Here is a 13,600-nt window from a genome sequence, read left to right as displayed (position 1 = left end):
CTATAGATTGAAACAATCACCCATAGCATGGTTTGGAAGGTTCAGCAAATCAATGAAGAATTTTGGATACAAGCAAAGTAACTCAGATCATACTCTTTTCTTGAAACATAAGAAAGTTAAAGTCACTGCTCTTATTGTATATGTTGATGACATAGTAGTTACTGGGAATGACCTAGAGGAAAAGGCAACATTGCAGCGCCACTTGGCAAGTGAGTTTGAAATGAAAGATCTTGGTGCTCTAAAGTATTTCTTTGGCATCGAAGTGGCTTGTTCAGAACAAAGAATATTTATATCACAACGAAAATCTATCCTTGACATTTTGACTGACGTTGGAATGTTAGCCAATAAACCAACAGATACTCCAATAAAGTTGAATCATCATTTGATGAATATCCTGATCAAGTACCCACCAACAAATAAAAATATCAACGTATTGTGGGTAAGTTAATCTATCCAGGACACACTAGACCTGATATAGCATATGCCGTAAATGTGGTGAGTCATTTCATGCATGCACCAACTGAAGCCCACATGAATGCTGTAAACCGAATTATGAGATACTTGAAGTCAGCTCCTGGAAGAGGATTGATGTTCTCAAGACATGACCATCTAGATGTTGAGGGTCACACTGATGCAAACTGGGCTGGGGGGGGGGGGGGGGGGGTTTCTGTTATTGATAGGCGATCTACATCTGGATACTCTACCTTGGTGGGAGGCAATCTAGTCTCTTGGTGTTATTGATAGGCGATCTACATCTGGATACTCTACCTTGGTGGGAGGCAATCTAGTCTCTTGGTGAAGTAAAAAAAACAGAAAACGGTGTCAAGATCAAGTGTTGAAGCAGAATATTGAGGTATGGCACATGGAGCATGTGAGCTACTCTTGATAAGGAATTTGTTGCGGGAATTGGGGTTCCAAACCCAAACATGTCATGCAACTCAATTGTGATAACAAAGCCGCAATAGATATCGCACATAATCCAGTGCAACATGATAGAACCAAGCATATTGAAGTTGATAGACATTTCATCAAGGAGAAACTCGAGGCAAAGATCTTTGAGGTACCATTTGTTAAATCCGAAGATCAACTTGCAGATGTCCTCACCAAAGCAATCACAGGCAGAGTATTTCACAGCTCACTTAGCAAGCTGGGCATTGACGACATACATGCTCCAACTTGAGAGGGAGTGTCAAATGAATTGTACATTCCTAATTAGTCTAAGTCAACTATTTAATTTTGCAAGATTATAGGCACATAATTACAAGTTTAATCAAAACAAGACAGCAATAGTTATATAGGACTAGTTTCACATATAAGATTTAATTGAGACATATATGGTATATGGTATACATACATGGAGAGATAAAAATGCTTGATTGCTTAGTATTGGGCCCAAAAAATTCAGGACATGTACAAGCATATTCAAGGCCTAATGTTAGTAATGTGCCCTTAAAGCCAACTAATTATGTAATAAATTAAGAGTGCTCTTAAATAAATCCTAAAATTAACTGAGTACACCCTATGATCTAATCACACCCTAATATTTTAATCAAAATATAAAATTAACTAAGTACAACCTATTTAACTACCAAAAATAACCTTGGTACACCCTAATACACTCTCTCACACAAGACCCTAATACCAATCCTAAACTAGGTTTCTCTTTTTACATGAATTCATGCCCTCTCCTTGTGTTGTACTTTTCCAACTCTTGCTCATTGCAATATCTACACTCATGAATCTCAATAGATGCAATTTATTTAAAAAGTTTACTTCGGCAAGAAAGCAAGGGCGTAGAGGACTTTGGTGATGTTATTAGAGATGGTGGTGGAGCACTGGCAAAAGGCCTTTTCAGAGGAGTCACTCGAATATTAACAAAGCTGCTTGAAGGTGTAAAAACTTCTAGCATTGAGGGTTTTGTTCAAGGTGTTGGGAAAGGATTAATAGGTGCAACTTCACAACCAGTGAGTGGGGTTCTAGATCTTATGTCAAAAACTACCGAGGGTGCCAATGAGATGAGAATGAAGATAACATCAATTATCACTTCTTATGAGCAACTGCTACGCAGACAACAGCCATGAGCAAAAACTTCTCTATGTTTGATTAAGGTTGAATATGGTGAGTAGGGTGTACTTATTAAAATTATATTGTTTCACAAGTCAATATATCCTTTTTGGTCATTTTATATTAGGGTAAATTAGTAATTCAATAAATACTTTGGTAGTAAGGTGTACTTAGTTAATTTTAAGGTTTGTTTAGCAGTACTCTAAATTAATGTGAAAGACATCTTTTGTAAAGACTTATTAAGTTATTAATGGGCAAGAACAATTATTTTTCAATCATAATTTCTGGTCTATTATCATAAATGTAAAACAATAGTAGTACTAGGAATATGAAATAACATGATAACTATGTAATGAGATTGCATACCTTGAGACTTCTCATGGTTCCTAATCATATCCTTAAAGGTTCTTAGTCATAGGATTATATCAATTGGGTGTTGATCTTCCTCAAAGACCAGTACACACTATATCTACTCTATTGGAGGATGACAAGGTCTCGAGTCATTGAGTGAAGGGACACCAAGATAAATGTGTAGGTGCTTGCAGGAGAACAAGTACATTGAACGCGATCAAACTATGAGTTCTAGAATTGAAGTCTTTACTCACATGTCAAGCTAGAACTCATGAGTTGCAATGGAGTAAACTGATACTCATACCTGAGACATCATAGTTGTGTTGTGACTCTATTGTTTGTCTCTGAAAACACCATACACTTGTGTTATAAAACGTGACCCAAAGGTGTTATCAGAACTCTCAACAAAGTCACATAGACAAATTAATGTACTACAAGGGATCTCTACTCTCAATAAGGAGTCCTGAGATATGATGGATCAAATCTTTACGCAAAGTAGTGTATATGATTTGAAAGAAGATGTTTTCAAATCATAACCAAGACAATCATATAGAAGGATAATAATTCACATTAAGGTTTTGACATAAGCATCCATAACCTAATAATGTGAATAAGGATTATTGTATTAGAGAATGATTTAATTTCACAGTCAATAGCTTCTTCACCTTCTCTGATTAACTTGGATAGCCATGACATACTGCTATGCGTCACTTATGGTTTCTGGAAGTCCTGTAAGGATCAATTATAATTGGCCTTCAATAATAGGAAGAATTAAATTATGGGATTTAATTCACAATCAAATCATAGGAATTGAGACAACCCACTGCCTCGCTAAAAGGAACCTATGGATCACACTCCGATAAATGTAGGTAGATGAACAAATCAAGAAGTATAAACTTGGGAGAAAAAATTCAAAGTCAATGGTCATGGTCAAGGTCAATGGTCAAAGTTATAGTCAACTCGGTTAACTATGATAGTTAACCAAGTCAAACCACATAGACCATCATTGGGACTTAACAGTTAAGTCATAACTGCTTTTTGACACTTTCTAAAGGCTTTAATGGTGCCGTGTCATCTTTTGTTCTTCCTCGGGGGTGTGAAGGTGTGGGGTGAAGACATTTGGAGGATTGTTTATCCACCATACTTCATGGAGAACAAAAGGCGAATAAAAATGTGGTTAGCGCAACAAGGGATTCATCCTTAACATATAAGGACGTGGTGGAAGGCATTGTAATCTCGGGAGCAAAATATCTGAATAAGCTGGAGTGTTCAGGTGCGAAGTCTGCCGACCCCTAAGTAGATACCGAGACAAGTGATCTCACTTGGGCTTGTGTGGTGGTTTGTGAAGACCAGGTGGTTCACCATCCTTAGAAAGAAGTTTATGCGGCCTTATCCCGTTGGCTTGAGAAGAAGCAGGGGCGGACCCAGGAATCTTATCTCATAGGGTCACAGTGTAAAAGTTTAATTTTTTTTAAAAAAAGATTAAAATAACATTGAAAATGAAACTATAGTACGTTCATTCATAATTTATGTCAAAAACAACATTACAAATTACAATTGGCCACGACGAGGTTTCATATTTTGAAAACGTAGCATTATAGCTTCATTTTCAATACAGTCAAAAACATCATTCTCAACGTAAACAAGTAAGCTATCACTTAACCATTGATCTCCCATTTTGTTCCGAAGTGGACCCTTGATAATATTCATGACGGAAAATGCTCTCTCGATTGAAGCAGTTGCAACCGGTAAAACTAAAGCCAATGTGATAAGCAAATACACATAATTGAATGCTCGATGCATCCTTGTCTCCACCATTGTTTTTGCAAGACCACCAATCCCTTGTAATTAAGAGAAATCACTACTCGAAACGCACATAATGAATATAAAGCTCAAGTTGATCTTCAAGTGCCAAAAGATCCCCATCCGAAAAGTCTTGAGGATAAAATTGAGCAAGACGAAGTAGCTTTTGTTTATCAAAAGCTACAAATGAATCATTCGGACTCAAACATGTTAAACAAATAAGCAACTCAGTATTTGCCTAATTAAAACGATCATCTAACTCCGTAAGTTGCTCATCAATGACATAAATAAAGAGCTACACATGATAATGATGACGATTTGTCTTTATTGGAGCATTACGCCTTGACCTCCCTGGAAGTATGAATGCCTCATCCATGGTAGAAACATCAATATGATGTTTGTCACAAAATGAAGACACCTCATCAACCAATACATCAAACCCATTATTCCTCATCCAATGTAGCTTTTCCTTGCATAATTTCACTAAAGCCATTGCATTCAAAATTTCTTGATCTTTCTTTTGCAATTCTTGTGACACATCATTTGTGAGTCCCAATATAGCTTTCATTAAGAATAGGTGAAACACAAACTCAAAAGTAAGCATTTCTCTTTGAATCTTATTTGCTTCACCGGCACTATCATTGGGATTATCATCAGTAATCATTTGAAGCACATGAATCACATATGAAAACATAGAAATGATGCTAATAATGGTACCGTAATGTGAGCTCCATTGTGTGTCACCGACATGTTTGAGACTTGTTTCTTGATGCAAACCTCGCCTCGTTATAAGACAATCATTTTCAAAAGCTATCACAAGCTCTTCTTGGAGTTGCGCTCTAAGTGCATCACGCCGCTTACAAGATGCTCCCACATGGTTAACCACACTATTAGTGGTTGTGAAGAAAGAGGCAATATCAATATTCTTCTTTGCCACGACAACAAGTGCTAGTTGAAGTTGATGAGCAAAGAAATGAACATAATATGCACAAGGTTGTTCTCTCAAAGTCTTTGTTTTGAGGCCATTCAACTCACCTCTCATATTGCTAGCTCCATCATAACCTTGTTTTCTTAAAAAATCTTTCCATAATTCTACATAAATTAATCAAAATAATAACTAAAATCAATTAAAGAGAACACCAAATTTATACCAATTAACCACAAAAAATTCATAAATGAAACATCCAATAAATCAAAACAATATAATACAATCATAAATTCAATTTCAATTCAAGTAATTTAGGTTTAGAGTTAGAATGGAGGAGCTGAGGCTTAAAGATTTGGTGGGGGAGACGGTTAAAGGTTTGGGGTTGGGTGGAGATTGGGGATTTAGTTTTGAGGGTTTAGGAATGGGGGTTTTTCAAAGGCTGAAGTCGGGAGGGGTGTTTTAAATCTGTTCTTTTTTTTTTCTTTTTTTTTGTAAAAGACCTGGACCAAAACGACGTCTTTTGGGGTTGCGCCAAAACGACACCGTTTTGCCCAGCATGTTTAAAAAAAAAAAATTAAAGCTAGGCCAAAACAGTTTTGGCCAACATGTTTTAAAATATAAAAAAAACAAAAGCGCTGGGCAGCTTCTTCTTCCTCAGACAGCAACCTTCTCCTTCAGCCATTCATGGGGTCACACAGCCATTAAAGGGGACCTTCTACCTTGCTTGCATGGAGTCCATAGGGTCGTTTGACCCTATTGACCCCATTGTGGGCCCGTCCCTGAGAAGAAGGTTGAGCTCTTTCCTTACTAGAATGACAAAGCTTTTTTTGTTTGTGATAGTAAAGAGGAAGCTCTGTGGTTTGCTGGTGTGGGAAAATTTGTGATGGATGGTTGTCCTCAGTTATTACTGTCTACGTAGGAGTAGAGTCTGAAAAGGAATTCGACGAAGGGGGTGAGCTTTGGGGGATGAGTTGCAATAACTGGGCTTCCATTACATTGGTGTCCCCAAAGTTTTTTAATCGAATTGGTGAGGCTTACGGATGGCTCATTGAAGTCAATAGTAGGACTTAAAAATTTGAGTATTTGTTTAATGCAAAATTAAGAGTCGGGATGAATGATTGTGGCCTACTACCTAACTTCTTGATAATTTCATAACGGAACGAGGTTTATTATGTCCAAATTAGGCCCTTGACTCCTGCAATTCGACCCCCCTTGCCAATAAATATTCAACCTACTGACCCACATAGTGGGCTAAGGTCGGGCTCTGTTTTGATCGGAATTTGCATAAGTTAACCGATGGCTGGATTCCAGCACGAGGATGGAAGAATAAGGAACACGATTTGCTCTCTAACAGAAGATTTGAAAGGGAAGGTTTACGAGGCAATCAAGCTGAAAAGGTCAGTGAGGGTGAGCTTAATGTGTCTTCTCGGGGATAAGATGTGGTTACCTTGGTATTTGGAAGTTTAGAGGTGGGTATTAATGATCCTAGTACAAAGATGGAATTGGGTTATCCCAAAAAACTCTTAAACAGAGATAGGGGCCAGGCTGGTGAACCTAGGGGTGATGCTCACATGTGCCATTTTAAATTTGGTGGGCCCAGTAGTGTTTTGAGTGAATTGGGTGTTCAATTAGGCCCAACAAAGTTGTCTGGGCCAAAAATTAAGAGTAGCATTATTTGTGTTGATACTTAAGGGAATTGCTTTATGGCCTCTTATGTTGTCAGGCCCAACACGTTGTGTGTTTTTGGGCTTAAAGCTTTTGATATGAAAAGTGACCCAAAAACCAAAGGTATTGTGTCTTTATCCCCCATATCCGAATCCATATATGAATCAGTCTCTACTTCAAGTTTCTATTCAAAGTTTGGCTCTTCTTCGAGAGGGAGAAGTAGACGGCGAAGAAGTCAGGGAGTTCCTCACCTTCAAATCAAACTGGTGGATCTTGGAGGTGATACGATGGCTGGGTCTTTACTCTCGAAGGCAGTGGATGAGAGAGATAGTGATTCTTCCTTTTGCCTCGACTCTGTCAACCATGATGTGGAGGTGTAGTCATCGTCGGATTATGTTGAGGGAGTCGACGTGTATTCTGAAGACGAAAGGGCAAAGATAGACGTTTTAGATGCCGACCCTGGGTTTTTAGCTGATCTTTTCGTTGACCCCGCCAAACCCATTGATGTGCCGGAAGTTGATTATGGCGACGCTGGTATCTGGGTGGTGAGTTCATAAAGGATCCAAAGTTAAAATACAGCATAAGACGATTCAATTGTCGCATCGCTGATCCAATTTATGTTAACCTTAAATCAAGGCATCCGATGTCTAAATTGAATATTTCTATGGTTCCTCTCAAGAGAAATATTTTCCAAGGGAAATGTGGGAAAACAAGTAAATTGAGTTGCGACTCTGATTATGTGGCTTCTGGATGTAGCAGCAAGGTAAGGAAAATTCATAGGGATTATACCTCTCCTTAATGAAGATAATAAGTTGGAATGTTAGGGGCTTAGGCAGTAAGTCAAAGAGGCTGATGTCGTAATGTCAGTTAAGGCGCTATAAGCATGACATTGTAATTTTGCTTGAATCTAAAAAGATGGTGGTTGAATCTAAAGGAAGGAGCTATTAATCTAGTTTATTGTCGAAGTGAAGATCAGGTTGCAAACATAGACTAAACCACTCAAAGTGGCTGCTTTTGTGAAGTTGTGTGGGTTACTTAGAGTTTGCTCTAGTTCTTCTCTAAACTGATTTCTTGAATAACATTCAGTTTAAGGGAGGGTGCTAAAGTTCAGTTATTGTTTTTTTAATAATTCCTATTTTATAGGATGTTATCGTTGGCTTTACCTATTTCTTAAGAGAATCCTATGAGTTCAATACTTGTAAGTTATGGGATATCTATTGCTTTATTTTCTGAATTTATTTTCTTGTAATTCTATTTAAAAGCAGACTTTGGGTCAATGAATAACACACGAGTTCTACAAACTATCTTTCGCATGTGTTCTTCAAAGTATCATTCAGTGTCAACATACCCAATTACCCAACCATATATTTGTGCAAATATAATAGCCTATTACTTGGCTTGTTACTTGATATCCAATTGTCGGGTTTTTTTATTATAAATATTTCACTTTTACTCAAATGTTACATGAAGCAACTTCTAAGTGGAGTTGATCACTTTCATAGTCATGATGTCTTGCATCGTGACATAAAGGGGTCAAATCTTCTCATTGACAACAGTGCCATCTTGAAATTTGCAGACTTTGGCTCGGCAAGCTTTTATGATGCTCATCACAATGTTTCATTGACAATCATGTAGAAACTCTTTGGTATGGACCTCCATAAGTTTTAGTTGGAGCCTCAAAGTATGGGGTTGCAGTAGATTTATGGAGCACCAGTTGCATACTAGGAGGAAGAAAGCAAACGGGTATACTTGACATTTTGTCAATCCAGCCTAGTTAGTTAACTAAAAATATGTTAATATTAACATAAGGGGGTGTGACTGTTATAAATGAAACTTGTGGCGTGTGACTATAATTATGCCAAACCTCCAAGGGTTTAAGTGAAATTCTCCCTTCTTTATATTTTGAACTTCTTGTGAGCTTTGTAATTAAGTAGATTATTGTGAAGACCCGTATTTTGAAATATATATATTGGTTATATTTATGTGTGTAATTATCTTGGTACGTATATGTAAATATTGTTGTTATACTTCTATATTAATTATTATGAATACTATTATAATAATACTGATATATTTATGATAATATTTAGTTTCTTTGATTATTAAATAAATTTTTTATCCATGTGGCATCCACTTCATGCATGTTAAATGGCTAAGTTCAAAGGTGTAGTAATCCTATTACATTTGCAACACCTCCTGCTATTACATTTTATACCTGGCAGTCTTATATTCGTTACATGCATTATCACCTTGAGTTCATCTATTAACTTTGTAGAGCATGAGACACCTCATGCTATAATTTTGGGTTGCTGGCAGACTTATCTTGTTAATATCATGCCAAATCGACAACATGCTATTTTGTTAGCCGCCATAGGTTAGTAGCAACCAACTTTCCCTTAATAGAAATAGGCCATTCTGCAATTGAAATGAGATTAAGAAGAGAGGGAGAGAGAGAGAGAGAGAGAGAGAGAGAGAGAGAGAGAGAGAGAGAGAGAATGTAGCTTGTGTTTTCTTAAAATTTTGAGCTAGCTTTTGAATAGAGGTAGAGAAATGTAGAATTGTTAAGAAAAAGAGTGGGAGACTAAGTTTGTGAATGCGGTGGAAAACTAGAAAACACCTTACATTTCTAGCAAAAGCTTAGTTGTCAAGGTAGGGGTTTCTTGGGGGCCTTTTACAAAGATTGTTTTAATTAAATTTCGTGAGCATTATATTATGTGTGGTACAGTTTGGTTGACATTCCTTGTATTGGGTGTGTTTACGTACTCTTAACTATTTGAACAATGTTGGCATAATTATATATGCATTGGTGGTATTTTAAATAGCTGCATTGTTGTGGGATATATGGATATGTGAAATGCATAATTATATCATGTCATGGAAATTAGTTGAAGATGTTGGGTGGAGAAAATACTGATGGAAAATAGGGTAATGAAAATAGTCTTTTGTGTAGTTGAGTCTAACTTTTGGTAAGCACCAGGTCTCAAGGATCCCACAGTGCACATGGTTTTTATTGGGTGATTTGGGACTGGCGATAGGGAGTTAGACAAGATGACTACGAAAAGGGGAATTATGGGATGATTGAAATGGGTGTTAGTTCATATAAATGGGCATTTGAGACCAAGTGGTATAAGCATGGTATGGGGACCAAGTGGTATAAGCATGGTATGGGGACGTGCAGGTCTGCTTGTCTAGTTATATGAATTAACGGGAGTAGATGAAGAGCATTCATGCATTATTATTAATAATGTGATATTTGGCTTTGTGATTGTATGTCACTTAATTTAATTGTATCAATTTCCTGTGAAAAGGTTTATGTCCCTATTGAGCTATGGTTTCGCTCACCCCCTAACAGATTTTGCAGGTACCGAACCTGAAATCTGGAGCTTGTGATGATTTTGGCATATCTATAGAGTGTATTGTGTACATATAGCTTGTAGATGAATAATGAGCTACTCTTTTTGTGGATTCTCGAGTAGTTCTAACTTGTAAAATAATGTAAAATTTTTAAGATTTCAGATGTTGTCGTTTCCTCTGAATATTCTATGTTAAATATTTATTTTATTTATTTAAATGTTTCTTCACATTTTAGTTATAGTTTTTATTAAATTCTATAATTAAGGTGTGAATCACGTCTTAACCCAAGGTTACTTAAATCTGTGGATTGGGGCATGACAATTATTGCTATGATATTCTCATGTATATGGTGTAGTGACACATTTAAAGGGCCCGAGATCCTATTGGTGAATAGTATGATATTCCATGATGATAAAATAGGTATTTTATTCTACCGAGTGAATTGAATATAAGATTGCTTGGTCATGAGATTTTTCTCGATTGTATGGCGAGGTAAACGAGCTCCTTGGTTACTATGTTTCGCAACTTGATTTGAAAGACCTTTGAGCCTTTCTTTGTTTTAGCACTCATATTAAGTATATAAAGAATCAATGGTCTTATACATTATTTGTTCCACATATTACATTTTTTTTTACTTCTTATTGCAATAAGAAATATTAATAATTCTTCGTGTAATTGTAGCATGTAGTAACTTCTTCTTGTTGAAGCCTAGTATACCCAAAAAAAAGAAATTGAAATTTAGAGCAATCCCTAATTACTAAGACACATCTGCTAATTCTTGAGGCAAAGGTAGTAGCAAGTTTTGACATAACCTTAAAAAAATTTTGAATCTGTGAAAAAGAAGAAGAAATTAATACGAATCTCATAAGCCTATATAAAGTAACTATTATAAAATATTTTATGTAATTATGTATTGATGCTCTATTTTACGTTTATACATATAAATTTTATAAACATATATAAAGTAATTCTTTACGTTAATATTGTATGTGTTAATGCTACACTTATAACAAAAAAAATATTGATTTAGGGTCAAGCTCAATCTCTCATCATTTAGAATTTAGTGTTTGAGGTTCATACTAGAAAAACAATTCAATTCTTAGTCAAACACAATTTTAGGACAAAAGATGTATCTAGTGGATCTGAATGCATGTTCATATATCTATGTATACTAACATAAGCATAAACAATTGACCATATGGATCATTATGAATAAGAGAAGAAACAGACGTTAATCTCAACTAGCCTATGAGGTCAGCCACGTCGAGAAGGCGTGATAACATAATGGAATGTCGAACACTTAATTGTAATAAGGAGGCACACAAGGTGCAGAGTCTACATGAATTTAACCTAATGCTCTGACACCAATTGAATGAACCCACCCCGAATTCCCTATTGGAATCCATGACGAACCCTCTTCCTATTTGACACTAGGCATGTGTCAGCTCAAATTACTAGAATACCCTTCTTGCCCTAATTCCAAACTACTTTAGGGCTTGACTTCTACCAGAAAATCGACAAAGCTTTCCTTGAAACTGGCTCAAAACCCAAAAATCTACCTACACATCAAACACAAAGTATAAACCACACACCAATTAGCAAAAGTTTCACTGGGCTTCAGGCCCCCCTTTACCAACATAAGGAAGTCAGCAAAAACATCTTAACATAACTGAACATAACAAACAATAAATTTTGAGTGCATATCTTATGAATTTAAAAATAAATAAATTTTGGTACAATCTTCATATATTTTGAGAATTCCCTAATTTGCGGGGGTTGAGTTTTTCCTTAACTATGTGGGTAATTGTTGGAATCTTTGTGGGTATTTTAAATACAAAATTAATCTCAATACTTATTTTATGTTGAATTTAATTTTCCAGATTTTGAGTGGTTTTGATTACCTCTTTGTTAAAACTGAAGTTATGTTGTACATTTATTATATAAGTTTTGATATCTCTTTTATTGGGATATATCTTATTTTGTTTTAATTAGCCCTCAAATGTTTACGTTATTTGCTTTTGATAATAATAATGATTATTATTTATTTTAAAACCATGTGGACCTCTCTGGTGGGAGTTGATTTTTATTTTCAAAGTAAACTTTAATGCTATAATTTTATGTGTGGCTAATGTTGAGCAGTTTTTGTTTTATGTTGAAAAACGTTAGACTCATTTAATGTAGTCTAATTGCATTGCTTTAGTGTCATAGTCTTTTTGGAGGTAACCAACAATCATTTAATTAAACTCCTTTCTTTCAAAATATTAATAATAATAATAACAATAAAATTAATTAAATTATATAAACTCTTCTTGTTAATTGTTGACATGGAGAAATCGTGCAATTTCCTTCTCACTTCTCTTTCCCACAAATTTTGAGTGTGTTTTCAATTTCCTTGTTTTCTCATGGGAAATGCTCATTATACTCATTTAATGGCTGTAATGTTAATTTCAGTAATAATTACCCTCGGCAAACATGTCGTGTCTGTGTGAAATTTGTTTTTATTATAAAATTTTATCATGAGACTAACTTGTCTTCAATTTTGATATGAAAGTGGGTGTGCAACTAATGATGGCCTTAGTATAAAATTTTGGTAAAGACTTCTTATTGTCTTATAGGTTCATATTGAGAATCGACAAGATACAATTTCAACTTGGATATGTGATCATGATTTTAGCCACTTAAAGTGTACAAAAAGGGAGTAAGAGTATCCTAAAATACTTAGTATTTATAATTAAATTTATTTAATGAATTAAGCGTTGCATAGTTTGTTCATAGCTTCTCAAGTGCACTCAAAGTTTCAAAGACTATTGCAGACCCATATTTGAGTACCAATATTTGAGAGGTATTCAGATTATATGAATTTATATATAGTGGGATTTCCGTTATATTTTAATGTATACCAATGTGTATATAATTTCCAATTATACTGAGGTGAAATCCACTAATTATTTGCGTGCAAGATTGTGTAGGAAATATTTCTAATAACATGCAGGTTTAGAGCACGCTAAAGTGGAGAACAAAGACGTGAACCACATTATATATATATATGCATGCCTCGTGGAGGAGGCTATTAATGCAAAATGTCGAGGGGGTTGTGCTTAAGCCCATAAGAAAGTCACCTAGGGAGGTAACCCAACTTATGTGACTGGCGATCCCATGAAGGAAGTTCAATTAGGTAGAAACAATCCATACTGCGTGACTCATATAGCATTCATAAAACTATGGAGATATCCTTGAGATATTCTTCTGCTCATCCCTAAGGCAAAAGTGCTATTTTATGTGGTATTAGGAAGGGATTTATCCCTGAATGAGTTTTGAGGTGGGCAAACTCCCGTAGGGTGCAAGTCACATGTACTATTGGAGAACTCACCTAAATGAGAGACGTCGTGAGGCCGCGACTGTGAGAATTGGGCTATTCTCTAGTAACTCTCATGA

At 35.8% G+C, this 13,600-nt stretch overlaps 1 pseudogene; it reads right to left on the bottom strand.

Annotated features, from left to right (window-relative positions):
- Positions 1 to 3,966: 3,966 nt before the first annotated feature.
- LOC110768261 (uncharacterized) lies at positions 3,967 to 5,828 on the bottom strand (annotated as a pseudogene).
- Between the last annotated feature and the right edge of the window lie 7,772 nt (positions 5,829 to 13,600).

This window comes from Prunus avium, chromosome 5 (genome assembly GCF_965620075.1).
Source record: "Prunus avium chromosome 5, drPruAviu1.hap1.1, whole genome shotgun sequence".
Taxonomy (NCBI): Eukaryota; Viridiplantae; Streptophyta; class Magnoliopsida; order Rosales; family Rosaceae; genus Prunus; species Prunus avium.
The sequence above is the reverse complement of the archived record's forward strand: the minus strand, read 5'-3'. Positions and strand labels throughout refer to the sequence as shown.